Source organism: Halichoerus grypus, chromosome 8, assembly GCF_964656455.1.
Source record: "Halichoerus grypus chromosome 8, mHalGry1.hap1.1, whole genome shotgun sequence".
Classification (NCBI taxonomy): Eukaryota; Metazoa; Chordata; class Mammalia; order Carnivora; family Phocidae; genus Halichoerus; species Halichoerus grypus.
This window is the reverse complement of record NC_135719.1, coordinates 55,290,958-55,311,646: the sequence shown is the minus strand read 5'-3', so window position 1 is coordinate 55,311,646 and position 20,689 is coordinate 55,290,958. Positions and strand designations below refer to the sequence as shown.

Here is a 20,689-nt window from a genome sequence, read left to right as displayed (position 1 = left end):
GTATATAAAAATAATTACAAAGGAAGTGATGTCATCTATTCTATGATTAAGGAAAATAATTCTCTGAAAAGTCATATTGGATTCCGTTCACTTTAAAAAGAAATGTGAAGAGCGCCTGGGTGGCTCAGTCGTTAAGCATCTGCCTTCAGCTCAGGTCATGATCCCAGGGTCCTGGGATCGAGCCTCGTGTTGGGCTCCCTGCTCGGATGGGAGCCTGCTTCTCCCTCTTCCCCCTCCCCCTGCTCGTGCTCTCTCTCTCAAATAAATAAAGAAAGAAATCCTTAAAAAAAAAAAGAAAGAAAGAAAGAAAGAAAGAAAGAAAGAAAGAAAGAGAAACTCTACACCTGAAACTCAAAGAATCAATGGTCCAGATCTGATTCAAGCTAAAAGTGAGCTTAAATGGAGAGCAGAGGGTCCCAAAGTCATGGTACTAGACAGTCTTGATCAAACTTCTCTTATGGGCCCTTTTATGAGAGAGGTATTCAAATCCATATCATAATGCCCAAGTGACCTCTTAATGCAAAGGAGGGAGTGTGGTTTTAATTCCCCAGCCCCTTGGGGAAGACAGAGGTTAGCTAGAAACAGACAACGGCAGAGGTTCCCATTAAGAAAGATGGGCCCAGATGACAAAGGAATAAAATAAGAGCCCCCCAAAATGCACACATTTCCCCGTAGAGGAAAGAAGGATTTCACTGTTACAGGCAAAGGTTTTTTTCTTTCTCTGAAGGTATACAACATCCAACTGTGAACTTGTTAAGTGGGTCTTGGAACCAAAAGAGAAATAATGGTGTGCATTTATAATTACTAATGGGGAAGATGTAAATGGCAGGCTTAGCATACCTTCTAGAGTTAGGGAGAAAATCCTGTTAGCTATATGAGATTCCAGAACCCTCATGTCACTTACTAGAGTAGACTTGATGGACCCTTGGAATTGTATTCCAGCAGGATGCACTGGGATCCATGGAGGTCAGTCCCTTGAAGTACTAATAATTCGTAAGTCTTTCAAAATACAAGAAATTAAGTAAATATTATATGTCTTGAAGTAGTACACACACATACACACACACACATTCTGAGAAGCAAAAGAGAACTGAAGGCCAAAAGAAAAACAACGGAAATGAACCTTAAAAATCTTAAAGGAAAAAAGGAAATCAATAAAGATTCTCTGGCCTTTGCTAAAATGTAATTGATTTTTTTGACATAGATAACTCTATCCCTATAAATGGACTCATTCTTATGTTATGGCTTTGGTCCCTAAACTGGGACACATGAAGACAAAATAATGAAAGTATTTCTTGGTGATGAAAAGTTTTCCACCTTGTATATATTCAATATACTCTTCTTGAACTAACAGGGGCTATTTACTGAAACTTCCTAACGTCAGGTATGTCACTCAGCACCTGACGTATTTTGGCCATTTCATAGCAACCCCCGTGACATATGAACTATGAGTGGTCACATTTGCAGATGAAGAAATTGGCATAGTGAGGTTAGGGAACATGCCCAGGTCTCACAGCTAGTGAGTCCATGTTCTGAACTATGCTCCTGCTGGTTGGTCCATCAACAATGGTGGGAGAAGTGACCCCATCCCCGGCTAGAATTAGACATGATCATCTGGGGGGGTGCTAGAAACGAGAAATTCATGAGAAGTAGGGAAGCATTTAAGATCATAGAATACGGTGAATTGTTAAAAATAAAGACTACGTGGGGCGCCTGGGTGGCTCAGTCGTTAAGCGTCTGCCTTCGGCTCAGGTCATGATCCCAGGGTCCTGGGATCGAGCCCCGCATCGGGCTCCCTGCTCAGTGGGGACTCTGCTTCTCTCTCTCCCTTTGCCCCTCACCCCCACTCATGCTCGCCCTCTCACTCTCTCTCAAATAAATAAAAAATAATAAAAAATAAAGACTACTTGATATTAGATATGAATTTCAAAATATTTAAACACCAGTCGAGCATGAGCACTGATTGATTCAATAACCAGATGCCCGCCACATGACCGGTGGGTCATCCCAGGGACCTGAGAATTAACATCTCCTTGCAGCTCTTTGATCTGTGAAAGAGGGCCCGGCACGGTGTAACAAAACAGCTTTTATACTCTAGGCCCAGGGAAGAGGATGTACCTCTCTGGCTTTCAGTGGAGGTTCAGAGGGTTCAGTGGGTGACTTGGGCCTCTGGGTGGGAAATTGCTGCCAGGCGCCTGTCCAAGAGACCCAGTGAAAAGGACCCTGTTCAGAACAGTAATGCACATTTGCCTATAGATCTTCCAAATTGAATAATAAGAGGAGCAGAATTAAAAGTTTCCTTCATCTCTCCAGCCCCAGAGGCCCTTATGCTCATCAAAGAGGTCATGAATGTCTACCTGAAGCTGGTCTAAGTGTGGGTCTGATATGTTGGGGTGGAAGGGAGTTCCCAACAAGCCCAAAAATGTGTTTGAAATCTCATATTTCATCTTCTAAAATCAGGCTCATTTTTATTTCGTCCCCATAATGAATCCGTCCTTGACTTAGACAAAATTTCCCTCCTGAAATATTCAGTAAATCTGACACTCCGCAGAGAGGCCCCATGATTGTCTGAAAGCTTTCCTGAAGCCCCGCTCAGACCCGAGTCTGATACCCCATGCACTTGTCCCTCAAATGAGAAGCAGGGCTGCTAGAGAGAGCTCTGTCTAGGGGCGTGGGGGTGCTGTGGCCCACACACCCCAGAGCCTGGCCAGCTGCCGATGCTCCCGACAGGCCAATGAAGACATGAATGAATGAATGAATGAATGAAGAAATGAACAGACAGAGGTGGTGACTCCTCACGCAGTACCACTTTCAAGGAGCCCTGTCCAAGTCCGCTATGACCTGCACGTGAGCAGTTTTCACCGATGCCCGAGGCACAACCAAACACGTGCACTCAAGACAGACTTTCAGAACAGACCCCAGAGATACCAAAGGACACCTCTAGCAGGAATAATTAATCGCCCGGGAAAAGGGAACCTGAACCCGAGAGACCGAGCAGCTGACAAGAGGGGAATGCTATATGGAAACCGATTAGACATGGGTGTTAAACATCCCCACCATCTGCGACAGGAGAATCAATCATGTCGCCAACAGCAATTTGCAGGTGGGGGAAGGTTAAGGAGAATGGAACAGGAGAGCCGGGACACACAGAAAGGTCTCTAAGGTAGAAGGGGGCGTCATAGCACCTGGGCCAGGACCCTCCCAACCCGGAGACGGAGACACACCAGGTCATCTGAAGGCAGCCGTGGTGACCCGGCTCAACACCAAATGACAGGGGGGTTCCAGAGGGCAAGAACAGAAAGGTCTCCCCTCTCGGAGCGCTGGACGGTTGCCTGGCAGAGTGGTATGGCAGAATGGCAAGTGTGGCAGTTGAAATGCATTTATATGACAGCTAAATAATTGCATGCCATATTTTACTCGGATACAGAATAACATTTGCATTTTTGTAGGCTTCAAACAAGAAGGATGCACCGATTGTGCCTTCCGTGTACTTTCAAAGTTAAATAAGAAACAGCCTATAAAATTAGGAAAGGGATTTATAATCTGCCTCGATCCTTAGGCTAGAGTTTGATGTCTGTGGATTTTAGAGTCTAACAACGCTGGGTAATTTGATGTGACACGTCCAGAACAGGCACGTCCATCCACAGAGACAGAAAGTGGATGCGTGGCCACCTCGGGCTGGGAGGAGGAGGTGGGAGAAATGGGGAGTGACTGCTGGGACAGCGTTTCTTTATGGGGTGATGAAAACTTCCCAAAATGTATTGTGCTAAGGGTTACACAATTCTGCGAATCTACTAAAAACTGTTGGATTGTGCACATGAAGTGGGTGAGTTGTGCATAAATTATATCTGAATAACGCTTTTAAAACAGAACAGGAAAACCCTGGGTCAGTGTCCTAATTCTGCCACTTGCTAGTTGTGTGCCCTTGAGAAAGTTACTTACCCTTCCCTCGGTTCCCTCATCTGTATGATGGGATGATCTGATATGATGACATGACATGATAACACTAGCTAGGTGATGGGAATTCTCAGTCAGGTCCCCTACGTGAGCGGGCCAAGCCCAAGGTCCTGCCCATGCTAGGAATGCAATACAGGTCAGCTACCTGTCCACGTGTCCCAACATAACAAACGAATTTATCTGAGAAGTGAAGTTTGAGGTTGGATTGATGGTTCCCACTGGAGGACCCTCAGACCTCCAGGGAGTCTAGAAAATAGTCACCGAGTTTCATCTGGCTATTTCCTGCCAGAGAGCCGACCTCAAGTTGCATTTACTGCAATCCGGCTGCCCCAGACTGCGAAAACATCAAAATTCTTTGCTTTGGGCTGGAATTAGATGAACTCAGCATGGTTATTCACTGAGCCCAAGTTCGGTTGGCAATTATATAAGCCTTTGGCTAATTGTTTTATTATGAGTTGGTAAATGCTGTTCATCTGAGAGACAAAAATCTTTCAAAACACGGAGCGCATGGAGTAAACTAATGGAAGGAGTTTTGGTGGCGAAGGCGCCATGAACCACTGAGCCAGCCCCTCTGAACGCCGTCTGCTCTGTGGTTCGGGCTGAGTTTTGGAGGACAGGTGCTTGTCGGAGACGGGGAAGGATGGCATCTTGCGCCACTCCATTGTGCCAGAATGTTAGTGCAAGTGCCAGCTTGGAGCCTGAGAGGTCTGGAGTGGGTGGGGAGGAGAAGAAAGTTCTCCGACTCCTGCTCCTTCTCAACTGCTAAGACCTACTTGTGGCCGCAGGATCCAGGGCATTTTGAAAGCCACTCCAAGGTCATCCGGCTCACATTCCTGTCACTAAGGTCGTCTTTTATCTGGTGACACAACTAAGGTCAAAGCCATGGTCCTAGTGACTCTTGTCCCAGGACAAACGGAAGCTCGATGTGGCTTGTTTCACTTTCTAAATCAACGCTTATGGAGCACTTTGAGTCTCAGGCAGCATCTGCCGGGCTCAGCAGCGGAGTTAGCTGCTAGAAGGAAGAGCCACCTGGGGACTCTGGATCCAGGTGGGTCTGATCTTGTTCAGGGTGTTCAGTGTTTGTGCCTTGTCAGCAATGCATACAGCACGCTGGACGCTGGCCCTTCCCAGACTCGGGAGCTACCCCTTTGCCTTTGTGTCAGCCGGCAGAGAAAGGCTTCTGCCTATAGACGTTCAAAGGAAGAAAAGGGCTGACAGCTGTCTTCGGAGAGACTTCCCGCTGTGGCAGTTACTCACTTACTGACCTGACTGTGGGCTACGGTCTGAGCTTTGGTCTTGAGTGATGCAGCATCGGAGCACGGTCACGGGGCCATAAAGCCGTTCTCTTCCTGAAGGTAGATCTGGGAGGGAAGCCTCCCGGCTCTGGAAAGGTGTTGGGTGGTCCTGGATCAGGCAGAGAGGAGTTAGGCAGATGAAAGGTGGCGATTGTAAGGCTGCCTGGGCCAGCCGTCTCCACTTTAGGGTCTGACTTACCAGTAGGTTGGGAACCCTTAAAAGATGAAGGTTAATGCCCCCCCGGGCACCACAGCCAACCAAGACAGAGTTCCAACGGACACCGCCCACCTTTGTTGTGGGGCCTCTCCTTTTTCTTAGTTCCCATGGTGACTATGCCCTTGTGATTGAGTGACACCGTCTATCTTTAAATGCATGAAAATATTCAATCAAATTAATCAAATCTCAGAATCTTGAAAGCCATGCCATCTCTCTCAAATTTTGACCAAAACTGGGATCTAGTTGGACCCCCAAAAGATAATTTATCTTCCCATTCTTTGAGGGAGTCTCACTGAGCATGAATAACAGCACACTAACATTTACTGAGTACCTATGCAGTGCCAGGCGGAATGCTAAGAACTTGGCTTGCACTAACTCATCTAATCCACATAGACATCTCATGAGGAGGGTTCTGCTATTACCACCATTTACAAATGCTGAGCCTGAAGCACAGAGAGGTTAAGTAATTAGTCTAAGAGAGTGCAGCTCCTAAGTGGGGAAGGCAGTGTTTGAACCCTCGCAGTCCAGCTCCAAAGTCAATACCCTAACCCAGTGTGTCACAAATACTAAGAACAGTCACCACTTGGAAGGTCTTCTCCAAGGAAAAGAAAATTAACTAGATGTCAAGCTGGCGCTTGCTGGAGTTTTGAGACTCTTGTTGGGAGTTGAATCTAGTCTTTGTGAATGAGTAGAAATAGGAGTGATGAGCCTGGAAAGGGGAAGGAGGACTAGCTAAGCCCCTTGTCCTGGGAGTGCCCTCCCCACCTGTCTCGTTGGAATTCCCTGCTCTTGCAGTCACTCCTTTGACCTGTCATATATTATTCATCCAGTAGACTTGTACTGAGCACTTTCTATGCAACCGACACTAGAGACGCCAAAGACACACACACAGTGGCTGTACTCCACCCCCCTAGGACCTCTCAAACATGGTAAGAGGTTGCCATTGACTTCCACCTAAATTACTGAGTTAATCCTCAGAATCACCCATGAAGTAAAGGAGGTGGGAATTGATATACCCATTTTGTAGCTGGGAATACTGAGGCACTGAGTAGCTTACTACTCTGCTTCCATGTCTCCAGTCATCACACCGGCTTGAATCCCAAATGAAGCTCTATTTCAAGTGTTCTGTCTTCTTGCCTCCATATATCTAAAGGACACTTACATGGCCAATCTCTTAGTGGGCTTTCACTAGTCAACAGTGAAATGAGAAATAAAGATGATGGAGAGTTGTTCCACTAGACTAAATTTCTTCTATTTGAAGAACTATCCCCTATCCTGAAATTATGTTCTTTCTACCTTTTGGTATTAAAATGCTCTTTTATAAATATTAATAGTGGTTTTTTCTCTGTGCACTTTCATGGCAAAATAAAACATGGGTGATTCTGTTATTTTCTGAACCCGTTTGCTGTTCTTTGAACCATTGCCCTAAAATGCACATGACCCTGGAAAGACAGTAAGCACAGCCCACCTGCCAGGGCCATAGATGAGCCTCTCACTACGCACAGTTCCTAAGGTGCCCGAGAGCATGACCTTGACTGGGAGGGCAGGAACGCTGTGAGGAGACTTGGATCAAGAAAAACAAAGAGCAGGGATGTGTTGCCATCCCTTTACTCTGATTTACACAAGACACATGACTTTCCATAGCCATGGCAACTAGCCAAAAATGATAAGGCTGATTAATTCCACAAGTGCATTATTCACATGTCACCAAATATTGACTCTTACCTACCCCCTCCCCCGCAACCATCTGCCCTGGTGTGTCAGATCAAAATAAATCAGCAAACAAAAAGTGGCAGGCGGATGACACCCCAGGGATGCCACAGCCAATTGCCTAAGTCCCAGTGCTAGGCTGAGCTCTGAGTGGCTTCCCCACTTCTCCATCTTTCTTCTTCCCCAGTGGCCAGGAGCGCACGTGTATGCGCACACACACACACGTGCGTGCACACGGGTTTTAGATGGCTGCAGGGTATGTGGGGAGCACAATGGTTGGGTGGGAGCTGTGGAGTGAAAAAGACTGAAGAGGTCCTAGGAAGTCATGCTAATAGTAAACCATTTACTGATATATTTGTGTACCAGGCATATAAATGCCATAAGGATGTTTAACCCTCACCACAGCTCTGAGATAGAGGAATGATCATTATTCCTATTTTATGGATGAAGGACTACAACCCATTTATGTTAATCGACTTGCCCAAAGCCAGACATTGAACATTTCATGGTCTGAACTCAAAGTTACTGCTTTTACTCCTGACCTAAGCCAACCCACCTTCACTGCCGCCTGGACATGTTTCTCAAGCTCTCTGTGCCTCCACTTCGGCATCTTGATAATGGGACCGTTACGGTACCCAGTTTACACGGTTGTTGGGAGGAATCAAAGAGCTAATACGTGTCACGTACCTACCATAGGCTGCGCACACAGTAGGTGCTCAATATGCATGGCTATTCTTATGGACATTGTTGTTACTTTTATCATGCAATATCGCAGTCCCTAGTGGGATGAAGGGAGTGTGGAGGACACAGGCTTTACAACAAGCAGAGGAGATATTTGGGTGTGTGAGCAGTCTTGGGGACCAAATGCCCAGAGAGCGACGTTTCTATCCCTAGGGGAGGATAAGTCATTTCCTCTGTACCTGCTCACCCTGGGTTGAACATTTCTATGCCCTGTGGACTTCCTCAGCAGCTCATTCTCCTTCTCAAGTCCTTCTGTCTCTTCTCTTCTGACAGCTCTCCAGAGAGGCGACTCACCCCATCTTCCACAGCCCTCTCTCCCGGAGTCAAAAACTGCTAGACTGTCGGGTGAGCAGTAGTTAAAATGAATCTCCAAATCAGCGGCCCACTGGTGGAGTGTGTGTGTGTGTGTGTGTGTGTGTGTGTGTGTACCACACCCACAGAAACTCCCAACAAAGCACCGAGGAAGGTCAGCTCATGGCTCCAGCCGGCTCATTTTTAAAAGCAATTTCCAGCATTTTCCCCTCCACTGCTTTCCGCCAAACGACAGGCAAACACAACAATTAATCGACCGAGACATCCCTCACAGCTGCTACCCATCTTCACACGAGGCAAGTGATGCATACCAGTATCTTTAAATTTTGTAACATGGAAAATGCAACCAACAACCCCTGAGAACGAAGAGTTATTTCCGTGAGTTTTCTTTTCCAGCATCTGAAGCCGATGACTAAAATCCCAGTCACCAGCTTGAGTGTGTCACAAATATGCTCCTTTCCCACATGACCTTTTGCCACCACTGACTGGGTTTTCAAAAGTAGCCCGAGGCCAGAGAACAGCTGTTTGCTGGTTCCCTCCAGAGCAAGCTGCAAATGGCACATCCTTAGCTTGTGCTTTTTGCTTCTTTGAGGGATGCGCTTCAACGTGCCAAATGGAAGGGAGGAATCATAGAATGGATAATAGGATGTTAAAACTGGAAGTTTCATCTAGTCACCAACATATACCAGATGTGAGAAAAAGCAAAGTATAGATTTGAAAAAGAAGAGAGCACCAGCATGATCGTCACTCCTTGTGCTGGACTGGTCTAGCGTCAACTCGTCTCCCAGAATCACCTTTACAGAGTGGTCCAGATTTGAGTTTATGGAATGAAATCCATGTGGGATTTGGGAGGTGGAAGTGAGGCAGCAGGCCCTTCCCTCTGGCGGTTGCTGTGGATTAAAGGAGGTGGGAGGAAGACACAGGCACCAGTGGATTTCAGTTTGCTTTCACTTTTCCCTGTGGTGCATCCAGCTCTCCTTCCCAGCTGCTGACCCGCCAGCCAGCAGTGGCCGTAGGCCCCCCGCAGACACTTTGCTGTGAACCCCGAGGGAGCAGCCGTGATAAGTACAGACTTGTACCCGCCCCTTCGCAGCCCTACTCCACGGCTGGAGGAGCAGCTTGTCCCTGTGAGCTCTGAGCAGTCACTGGTGCCCCGCTGCTTCGGGACCTTTCTCCAACCTTCCTCCTCTTTTCTAACCTTTACTTCCCCTGCACCTCCCACAATGGTAGGGTCTCCTTGCTGGAATATACCCCTTATTCCATAATGCTCGTAAGGATTCCACCTCCCTGATTGGACCTTGGCTGAGGCACTCCGGGACCCCTGAGCCAGATCAAGGATAAGGAGTGGTCAAGTGTTAAAGAAAGAGAATTGTCAAGAAATTTTCATGAGTGGAGCACCTGCTGGCTCAGTCCATAGAGCATTCGACTCTTGATCTCAGGGTTGTGAGTTCAAGTCCCACGTTGGGTGTGGAGCTTACATAAAATAAAATAAAATAAAATAAAATAAAATAAAATAAAATAAAATAAAATAAAAATATAGAAATTTCCTTGAGAGATGCAACTATGCCATGCATCCCCACCTACCCCTATACCTCAAGTCTCATGATGGCCACCATGGGGCCCCTAGAGAGCTTTGATATGTGTGCCCTGCAGCTAGAGATGGAGGGCTGCCACCTAACTCACGCCTCAGAGAGAACCAAGCAGAGAACGAAGGTGACTGCCCTGGGTTCCTCTCACTTGCAAAGTTTGGGGGTGGGTAGAGTGGGTAGTGGCTTGTCCTGGGTCCTGACCAATAGGACTAGTGAGAGGGGTAGAGCAAGCTCAACAGCAACAAGCACAAGTGGACTCAGGACGCCTGTGGACGAAGCATTACCAGCAACTGCCGGGAATGGAGATGCACCCAGCAGACCAAGGGATCTGCAGGAGAGCTCAGTGATGGGAATCTTGGCGGCACCCTGGAACCACCTCACCGGAAAAGTGGTGTTGGATACCTACTGACCCAGAAAGCATGAAGCCAGTGTCTGGCCCTGGTCAGCACCTCATTTACCATTCCTTCCTCCCTCCTCTCTGACCCTGGAGGGGTCACAAATTACCTAGCAAGCTGAAATGGGACAGGGCCAGAGAAAAGGCAAAGATTCGTCATAAAATTAAGTTCAGAGTTTTGGTTAATCTCTTGGAGTGGACATAATTGAACTGAGATCGTGTTTTGTGATGTGCAGTGAGCATGTAAGTGAGAGTGAGCGGGAAATGATGGGCCTTCTGGAGTTTTTACCTAGGGGTGGGAGAGTGTTTCCGTATCATTTATGCTAAGGTGGAAAAGAAAAATGAAGTTGCGCTTGCTCACGCCCAGAGGCTGGGCACTGTGCATGCTGGTTACAAATGTCGAGGCGGGCACCGGGCCCCGTGGTCCTCACTCGTGCTTGCGGAGCCCTGGATTCCCCTCGTGAAGCCTCAAGGCAGCTGTCAAGCCTGGGAGAGAGGACAGGTCAGGGTTCTAAGCCGCAGGGGCCATCCAAGGCACTGAGGCCTCAAAGTATGAAGGAGGGCTGTGCTAAATTGGCAATATCCGGGTAACTTTGGCCACAGACTCTCATGGAGAGATTTTGTGGTTTTCATAACTGCTACGAATCCCGGAGCATCGGAAAATATGTTCCTGTTGTTCTTCTATGACAACGGTTCTCAACCAGGGGTAGTTTTGGCCCCCAGGGAATATCTGACAACATCTGGAGGTATTTTGTTTGCCACACCAGTGGGTGGAGGCCAGGGAAGCTGCTGGACATCCTACACAACCCGGGACACCCCGCACCACAAAGATCCACCTGGACCAAAAGGTCAGTAGTGCCGGAGTGGAGAAACCCTCCAGGCATCCATCTTCCTTTGGGGAAATTCATAGCTGAGATGCCCATGCTATAAAGTGCTGGTTTCCCTGCGCCCACAAACTGGCCCACAGGAGCCCCCCCCCCACTTTGGAGGGCAGCTAGGCCTGGAGCCCCGTACCAGCGTGCAAACAGATGCTGGCCACTCCCTACCACAGCAAGGTCTATCAAAAGAGAAGACACACAGCAACACCTGTTCTACCAGGCAGCGACAGGCGTTGGAGTCCGCCGGCTCACACCCCTGCGTCCCTGCCGTGCTCTGCCCTACGTGATGGTCCTGCAGCGTCACGGGCGTGGAACCGCACCTGCACGACCTTCACCTCCCACACCGGCCACCGGGACTCCGCCCACTTGGTTTCCGGCCGGCAAACCTGATGTCTCTTGCAAACCAAGTCAAGGCGGAGGTCGGGGGGGCGGGGGTCATTGCTTCTCCTCTCAGAAGAACTAATTCGCTTTCTTTCTGAGCCACTCAGTGTGCAGATAGGGTGACTGTAACCCCCACTATGATCCTGGCACGTCCCTCCTGTACCTCTCAGTAAGTGTGCATCTGTGTCCCCAAGACCCTGCTCCAGCTTGTTCAGACTGAGCACCCCACTTTCACCCAACTCATCTCATTTATTCAGTTCACCGAAGCACTCAAAATCATCCCCCCCCTAAAATGTCAGGGGACACAGGTCCTCTGCCTCTCTCCAAGGGTACGGCCAAGTGCTTTGAAGGGCACGGCAGGAGCAGACGGGGGAAAGCTCAGAATCGTGTCTCTGAGCAGAGCCGCCAGCTTTCTTTCCTCTCTAGAAACAACCCTATTTGTTATTTTGAGCCGTGACTGGGACGACACTTACGACATACAGCAAAGCGGGAATTATCTTTAGGAGCACAAAGACGAAGACATACTGGGAGTCTGATAAGATAAAAGCGGCTGCAGATAAAAGCATTTATAAAGGAAGATGATGGCTATCTGCCAAACAGGAGCGAGGAAACTCACCCAGCACACACAAAGAAATGAAAAGAAGTCAAACCAAATTCTGTGATGTGCTGCATGCGAGCTAGCATCCTTCCCCGCGAGACGACTCAGCAGCGGGACAGAAAATGGAAGGGGGGTGTTGGGTGTTGGGGTTTGGGGACACCGTGTAACCTTGGACAGCAGTTTCCTGTGTGTAGAAAGGAAGGGAAGCCACCAGGTTTACCCCTCGAACTCAAGCAGATGCGGGTTATGGCGCCACGCGTGCTGGGGAAGCATCAGATGTGTAAGGTTTACCTCCTCAACTGTCGCATACAGAAGTTGCTTGGGAGAGCTGCTGAAAACACAGATTCTGGGCCCTAACTCCAGAGATGCCGAATCAGTAGGTTTGAGCTGGGACCCAGGAATCTGGATTTTGGACAAGCACTTCAGATGATTTCTGAAATAGGAAGCCTCTAACAACCCTGTGAGGTAAATACTGTTACGATCCCCATTTTACACGTGAGGAAACTGAGGCACAGCTAGTTTGTGGTAGAGCCAGCTCCTGAGAGATCTCAGACTCGAGAAATGAGAAGAGAGGTTGTCAAAATCTGGCCCGGGACTGCTCTCCCTGCCCCCTCCTCTGAAGCAGCCAACAGAACCGCAGCCCATTCCCAGAAGCTTCCAGCAATCTCAGACGTGCTGTTTCTCTGCAGCCTTCAGGCAGGCAAATATGCCTGAGACAGGTGGAAACAGACCCTCATGAATGATAGAGACAAAGAAGAGGGAAGGGGGGGAAGAGCCATCTTAAAAATTATAACTTACATCAAATTTGTGTTTCTCTGCAGATTCTCTGGGATAAAATTTGCTCTAAAATGCCAAGGTGATTAAAATGCCATTCTGTACCATCAGTGTATGGAGAGGAGAGGGAATGGCAGCCAGGATGTCAAGTTTTCAGAAAATAACAAAAAATGAGTACGTTAGGCTTACAAAACCCAGAATCATCGAATGTTAGAGTCGCACATAGCTCTGGGGGTGACCTTGATTAGCCCCTTTATTTTACAGATGAGCAAGCTGAGCTGCAATGAGGGCAGGTGCCAAGGTGGGCACAGAGCCCGGCCCCAGAGCTGGGAAGCCCCCAGTCTGATGCTCATTTTGCTCCACACCCTGCCATCGTGAAACTTGAAAGGAAAGGAAGTCCTTATGTAGCACTCCTTCCAAACTCCTTCTTTAACGAACCACGGCCTGGGTTGGAAAAGCAGCTGAGGAAGGACGGGAGAGAGGTGAGAAGAGGCAGCCAGCCGTGGACTCCGTAAATGAGAGAAAGTCTCAGACATCATCACCCTGTAGAGAAGTCCCCGCTCCCCAGCTCACTTAGAGTCACAAACAGAGAGGACAAGCGGCTGAACGGAAGAGACCCCGAGGAAGGCTCCCCAGGAGGGGTCAGGGGGCACGGGCACGTCAGCTCGCCTCGCACCACCTTCCTGGCTTGGGGACCCAGGGATGCCACTTGGAAAATCAACATCTTTGAGACACAGGCAGGATTCGGAGCGGGGGGGGGGACTTCCCTTCCAGCTCAAAACCCTCACGGGAGCCCCTGGCCAAGGACCCCAGATCCACCATGGTCTGCCTGTACCCCGCCCATCCAATTTTATTTTCTACCACTGCCCTCATGTCAGCACATATCCTATGCCTTGGACTATGCCGACGGTGGAGGAGGAAGAATTTCCAGTTTCTGGGGCGCAATCCTGAAACTGAGGGCGAAGCCGTCTAGGACACAGGCCTGAGCAAAGAGTACCCCAGGACGTTCCGCGCTCCCGCAGCAGCAGGCTCACCTCCGCACGTGACACCACCAGGACAGTGACATGGACGGTAGAGGAGCCGTGGCCCAGCCCCCGGCTCTGAGCTGCCCATCCCCCCGTGACCAGTGCGGTCAAGGCCGGTGCTAGGGCAGCCATTGCCCCGAGCTGTGACGAGAGCAGCCTGAGATAGCAGACGACAAGACAGGAGGACCCGAATTTCTGGTTTTCTTTCCACAAGGAGATTGTACCCAAGATTCCTATCATAGAATGAGTAAGCCCTGAGGCTTATCGCCAGAATGGGGGATCCTGGGAGCAAAAGCCGACATCATCTCGATAGTGGAAGATAAAAGAACTGTGAGCTTATCCTCTCAAACCGTAATGCCGTGGTGACCGTGGCATTGAAGTGATAGCCACCCACGAGATTTGGCTTTAACTTTGCTTAAACCGACGTGCACTCAAGTGCAGATGATCACGGTGTTTACCATGAGAATCATCCACTGGGTGACCTACTGTGCATCAGGCTTACAAAGTTGTCTAATTTTCTGAACAGAACAGGATGTGTGAAGACACCAAAAAAGAATGATTGCCCTGCAAGTCCTGAAAGAGACTTTCAAAGTTCCCCTTTCTTCCCATCTGTCTTGGTAATGAATTCTCTGAGTCTCTGACCTGGCAGTTCAGTTATCTTTCCCCTCTCTGATAAAAGCCTAACTGTGGGGAAAGATAATATTTTCCTAATCAAATGAGCATCAGTGAGATTTATGCAGCAGCTTCGAACATTTTTTACATGACTTGACTCTTCCGCAGCTTCTCTTAGGAGAAAGCCCTCGGGTATGATATGACTATGAAGGGATATTCTACATTTATTCCAGATTTATTGAACTCATAATCATTTTTAAGCTTTTAAGTGGGAACCCTTGAACTTTCCAGCTTTTTGACCCTGGAAAGGAGAATGTGAACAATTACTTAGAAGATGTGATCAGTTTCAGCTGCCAATCAGGATCTTCAGGCCTAACTGCTTGGGGTCTTGAAAGACCTTGGTTAGCATGTTTTCTCTGGGGGCACCTGGCTGGCTCAGTCGGTTCAGGGTCCAATTCTTGGTTTCAGCTCAGGTCGTGATCTCAGGGTTGTGAGTTGGAGCCCCATGTCAGCTCACCTGTCAGGCGTGGAGCTTGAGATCCTCTCTCCCTCTCCCTTGGCTTCTCACCCCCACCCCACCAAAAGAATGTTTTTTCTGTTGTTTTACCTCTCTCTGCTACAGTTTCCAAGCCTATAAAAAAGAGATCATTATAGTACCTCCCTCATAGAGATATTATGAAGATTACATAAAATAATGACTAACATTTATTTATTTAGATTTTATTTATTTATTTGACAGAGAGGGACACAGCCAGAGAGGGAACACAAGCAAGGGGAGTGGGAAAGGGAGAAGCAGGCTTCCCGCTGAGCAGGGAGCCCTATGTGGGACTCGATCCCAGGACCATGACCTGAGCCGAAGGCAGACGCTTAACTGACTGAGCCACCCAGGTGCCCCAATAATGACTAACATTTAATACAGGGTTTGGCTCAGTAAATGTTAGGTTTTATTACCAAAGGACCACAGTGCCCCCCTCCCAGCCCCCTTACCTCTAGTTTCACTCTCTGTGGCTTTAGTTACCCTTGGTCAACCTTTACCTAGAAGCAGATGATCCTCCTCCTGAAATACTGTCAGAAGCTCAGTAGGAGCCTAATGCTACATCACAGTGCCTACGTCATTCCCCTCACCTCACATCGTCACGTAGGCATTTTATCATCTCCCATCATCACCAGAAGAAGGATAAGTACAGCACAATAAGATATTTGGAGAGAAAGAGACCACATTCACATAACATTTATTACAGTGCATTCTGACAATTGTTCTATTTTATTATTGTTGTTCCTTTCTTATGGTGCCTAATTTTTAAGTTATACTTTATCGTAGATATGTATAGGGGAAAACATAACATATACGGGGCTCAGTACTGTCCACAGTTTCAGGGATCCACTGAGGGTCTTGGAACGTACCCCCAGCAGATAAGGGGGGACCACTGCAATTTCCATCTCCACTGGCCTTTGCCTTTATAGATATGGCCTGTAAACATTCTGAACATCACAGAGACAGTTCTAGCAGTGAAGAAATGGCCTCTCTGAGTAAAATGTTCTTAATGCCACCTGTGATTTTACTACTTGGAAAAAGAAGTCGGCTAACAGTTTACCATATTTGTTTCCTGGGGCTGCCAACACAATGCACCACCAAGTGGGTGGCTTGAATAAAACCCCAGAAACTCATTCTCACATAGTGGCGAAGGCTGGAAGTCCAAAATCTAGGTCAGCAGGGTGGGTTCCTTGTGGAGGCTCCGAGGGACAATATAGTCCAAGTCTCTCCCAGCTTCTGGTGGTTGCTGGCAATCTTGACATTCTTTGGCCTGTGGATGTTCTCCAATCTCTGCCTCCATCTTTATATGGCCTTTCCCTCTACGCCTCTGTGCCTCAAATTTCGCTCTTCTTTCTTTTACAAGGACACCAGTCATTGGATAAATCCAGGATGATCTCACCTTGAGATCCTTAACTTAATTACATCTGCCAAGACCCCATGTCCCAATAAGTTCGCATTCATAGGTAGTGGGGGTTAGAATTCAGACATATGTTTTGGGGAGACACTATTTAACCCACCACAGTTATTTTAAGTTCTTCAAATAAAAGCCTTTCCACTACTGTGTTGCAGGAGTGAAACGACTTCAGAGCAAGTATAGCTCATTTTCTATACATCTTTGGAAACTCCTACAAAACATTTAAGAAGTGTGGATTGTATGAGAAGTTTAAGTTTCTTTGCAATCTGGAGTCATGTTAAGTCTTTTTTTTTTTTTAAAGATTTTATTTTTTATTTATTTGACAGAGAGAGAGACAACGAGAGAAGGAACACAAGCAGGGGGCGTGGGAGAGGGAGAAGCAGGCTTCCCGCGGAGCAGGGAGCCTGATGCGGGGCTCGATCCCAGGACCTTGGGATCATGACCTGAGCCAAAAGCAGACGCTTAACGACTGAGCCACCCAGGTGCCCCATGGAGTCATGTTAAGTCTTGATAGAAGATGGTGGCAAACTCAATTTCGAATTTCTAAGTTCCAGTGAATGATGCTGCCATAGGCAGAATAAGGCTCCCTGCCCCACCAAATGCCCGTGCCCTAATCTTTGGAACCTGTGAATATGTTTACTTTTCATGAGAAAGGAAATTACAGTTACAGATGGAATTGCTAATCTGCTAACTTTCAAATAGGAACATTATTCTGGATTATCCAGGTGGGCTCAATATAATCACAAGAGAGTCCTTAAGGGTGGAAGAGTAGGTCTTTATGATGCCATGTGGAAGAACTTGACCCACTGTTAGTGACTCTGAAGGTGGAGGAAGGGGCCAAAATCCAAGGGATGCAGGGAGCACCAAGAAGCTGGAAAAGTCAAGAAAACAGAGTCTCACATCCAAAGCCTCCAACAAGAAATGCAGCCCAGCCAATCTCTTAGCCTAGTAAGACTCATGTTGGACTTCTACCCTCCAGAAAGATAAGATAATAAATGTGTTCCAAGCCACTAAATTTGTGGTCATTTGTTAGGTAGCAATAAGAGAGGAATACAGATGCACTCTAAACAAACACAGTTGTTTTTCCTACTTAAACTCTACTAAAAGGTTGGGAGCAGAAGCGGGAATGAATGCACAAGAACAAGGTACAAAGAAGAGAAAGAAAAGACTAACACGGCTTTTGAAACTAGAAAGCAAATGGGCAGGTGGTACCTGACCTCGCTGTCCTGAGAAGGCTGCATCATGAGCCATTATTGTGAAGACCAAAAGCAGCCCAGTTTGTCATGCAGAACCTTCAAACAGCCCAGAAATTGGTGACACCAGGTATATCTAGAAGTAGAGGGTAAAGCAGAAGTTAAAAACAGAAGGATTGGTGAAAATCTTTTCAAGGAGCAGTTAGAGCTCCAGATCTTGTCTCCCTCCTCGATCATCAGCCTGGCACGTGCTCTTCTCCAGTCCCAGCAGAAGACTGGAGGTTCCGTCCTCGCCGAGGGAATAACACACAATCTCTAGAACTATACACATGGCATCGAGCAATGTTCATTGAATGGAATTGAGTTTAATTGAAAATGAATTGAATTAGATTGTACTAGTGATATAAAATGTATGTTACATATCATTTATCCATTCAACAGTCAATGTACAAAGACAAATGACTAAGACACAGTACCTTTCCACAAAGAGTTCTGGTATGGGGGGTAGACAATTCTGCAGGCCATTACGATGGAGAGTGAGAAGGGCTATGCCAGAGATGAACTTGTGACACTCTAAAGGACTGAGGAAGGGAGCCCCTCTCCTAGTGGCTGGGACAGACATGCCTTTCCAGATACCGAGATGCTTGACTTGATCACTAATCAACCTCTTCTATGGGCCAATAGCACAGTATACAGAGAACAGTGTTTTGCTATGGGAAAAACATGATATGAAGTAATGAGGGTTATTTTGTGGAATTCATTCTGTGGCCCCCAGCCCATAGTATCACTATAAAGCCATGGATCTCCAAGTTTGATGGAATGAAGGGCCACCTGGGTATAGAACAAAATGGCAAGGACTTTAGCTACATTATTTCTACCCTCAGAAGAATCCTGCCACATAGGAATTATGATCTTCATTTAGCAGATTAGAAAACTGAGACTCAGAGAGTTTGAGTAACTTGCCCAAGATAACCTACCTGGGACTTCCAAGTCAGTCTGTCCTCAAAGTCCACGCTTGCCCTGGATTGTCAGGTCCCTGGAGGAGTGGCTCATGAGCCGTGCCCACTCACTGAGCCCAGGGCTTTGGTGTGGCCTGAAAGTAAAGCCATCCACCCTGCGATGTAACCTTAGCGCTCTAGATAAATTGTGCTTGGGACAATAGAAGTGATGAGTAAATTGTACACCTTAGTTTGTGACACACCTTCACAGGGGTCTATGCAAAGCCCCTCTCTTTTTATATTTACTTTGTTGCCTTTGCTCATTCATTTGACAATGATTTCAAGTGTCTATGATGTATTAGGCACTGCTTTTTCCTGCTGGGAATAAAACAGTCAAAGTCTTTGCTCTTGCAGAGCTTATTCGAGTCATGGAAATTGACAAATGAGTAAACAATAAATATAAGGCAACTGGTGAATAAATGTTATGAAGAGAAAATAAAGCAGAGTAAAAAAAAAAAAAAACGAGAAGCAGAAGAGTAACATAATCCGACTAAAGTTTTAAAAAAAAAGATACTCTGGCTCTGTGTAGACATTGTAGAGAAACGAGGAGATAATAAGCCAAGGGACCCATGAGGAATGGTGGTGGCTTCAGCTAGCCTGGCCGGGACCCACGGAGATGGTAGAAGTGGGTCAATTCTAGATGCTTTGAAAGTTGAGTCAACATGATTTTCTGGAGATTGGGTGAGAGGTGTGAAAGAAAAAGAGTAAAGGGCCCTATCAGAGGCTGAAAAATTGGATCCCTTGAAGATATCCACCTCTGAATCCCTGAAACCTGTGAATGTCACCTTACATGGCACAGGGGACAGGGTGGGGGGGTGGTCTTTGCAGATGAGATTAAGGAGTTTACAATGGGGAGATTATATTCCAGATTATCTGGCTGGGCCCTAAATGTAATCGCACGTATCCTTATGAGAAGCACAGAGGAAAAGGTACTGTGACGGTGGAGCAGAGAGGCTTGAAGATGCTGGCCTTCAAGACTGGCGTGATGCGGCCACAAGCCAAGGAGTGCCAACAGCCACCAGAAGCTGGAAGAGCCTAAGTGGATTCTCCCCTATAGCGCCCAGAGGAGCCGGCATCTTGCTTTCAGCACGGTGATACTGATTTTGGACATCTGGTCTCCAGAACGGTGAGAGAATACAGGGATGTTGCTCCACACTACCCAGTTTGTATGAATTGGTTCCAGCAGCCACAGGAAACTAACATGGACCCCCCTCTAACCAGCCTCCCCACACCAGACATCTGCTCTTAGGTGCTGAACATATGGCCTGATACAAGCTTGTATACTTGTAAAGTGTGGATTGTCGTTTTGAAGGGTGTTTGTGGTTTGGACTAATATTACTTATGCTATGCTCTAGATCTTACTCTTTTTCCTCTTCTGTCCTCAACTCTATATACTGAACGTCTCTCTATGCTCTTGTGTGCACACACGCCTGGCTTTTGTGTCCCTTTGCTGCAGAATGTCTGTAGCATGCCTCCACCAGGTAGCCCTTTCCCATTCTCCTACAGATGGGCATCTCCATTGCTCCCAGCTCACTGCCGTCAAACTGTGACAGTTTCAAAACTTGCTTCATCAAGAAGTAGATCATTGCTGATGCGATCTTTCTAGGACCAGGTGAAAAGAGCAGATCTTATAGTTGGACCCAAACTACGAGAGGATAAACTGTGTGCTCTGTGTTTGAGTGACACACATGATTCTTGAGTTGCCTTGGCCTAACCTTTCCTACAGGTCCTTCTGCCCTGGACCTCCCTATCCCCTAGTGATCTTAGAACTTGAAAGCTTAACAATTCCAGCTGTCTTGCCCGACACATCGGAATGGAAGTTGGCAGCTGCTTTCCCTCCAGCATCCTTTGGGAAATCCACCCCACTACACGTTTCCAGCCTGCCCTGGCTTTCCGAGCTGTAATGTTCAATACCAAGTGGCCAGTGCCACGTACAGGGCATTAGTGTGGAGATGCAAGGCAAGGCCTGGGAGGGGCAAAAACAGCCCCCTGGGAGGAAAAGAAGCCGAAGTTATTTAGCTAGAAGAAATGTGGATGGGATGGCTCAGCTGGCTCCAAGTGTATAA

At 47.5% G+C, this 20,689-nt stretch overlaps 1 long non-coding RNA gene across 2 annotated transcripts in view; it reads right to left on the bottom strand.

Annotated features, from left to right (window-relative positions):
• Positions 1-20,689, bottom strand: part of LOC144382887 (uncharacterized) — a 114,932-nt gene that overhangs the window by 51,017 nt on the left and 43,226 nt on the right. For both annotated transcript variants that reach the window (XR_013450464.1, XR_013450463.1), the window contains one exon: positions 5,223-5,361. This is a non-coding gene — a long non-coding RNA (uncharacterized LOC144382887). The remainder of the gene's footprint in view (positions 1-5,222; positions 5,362-20,689) is intronic.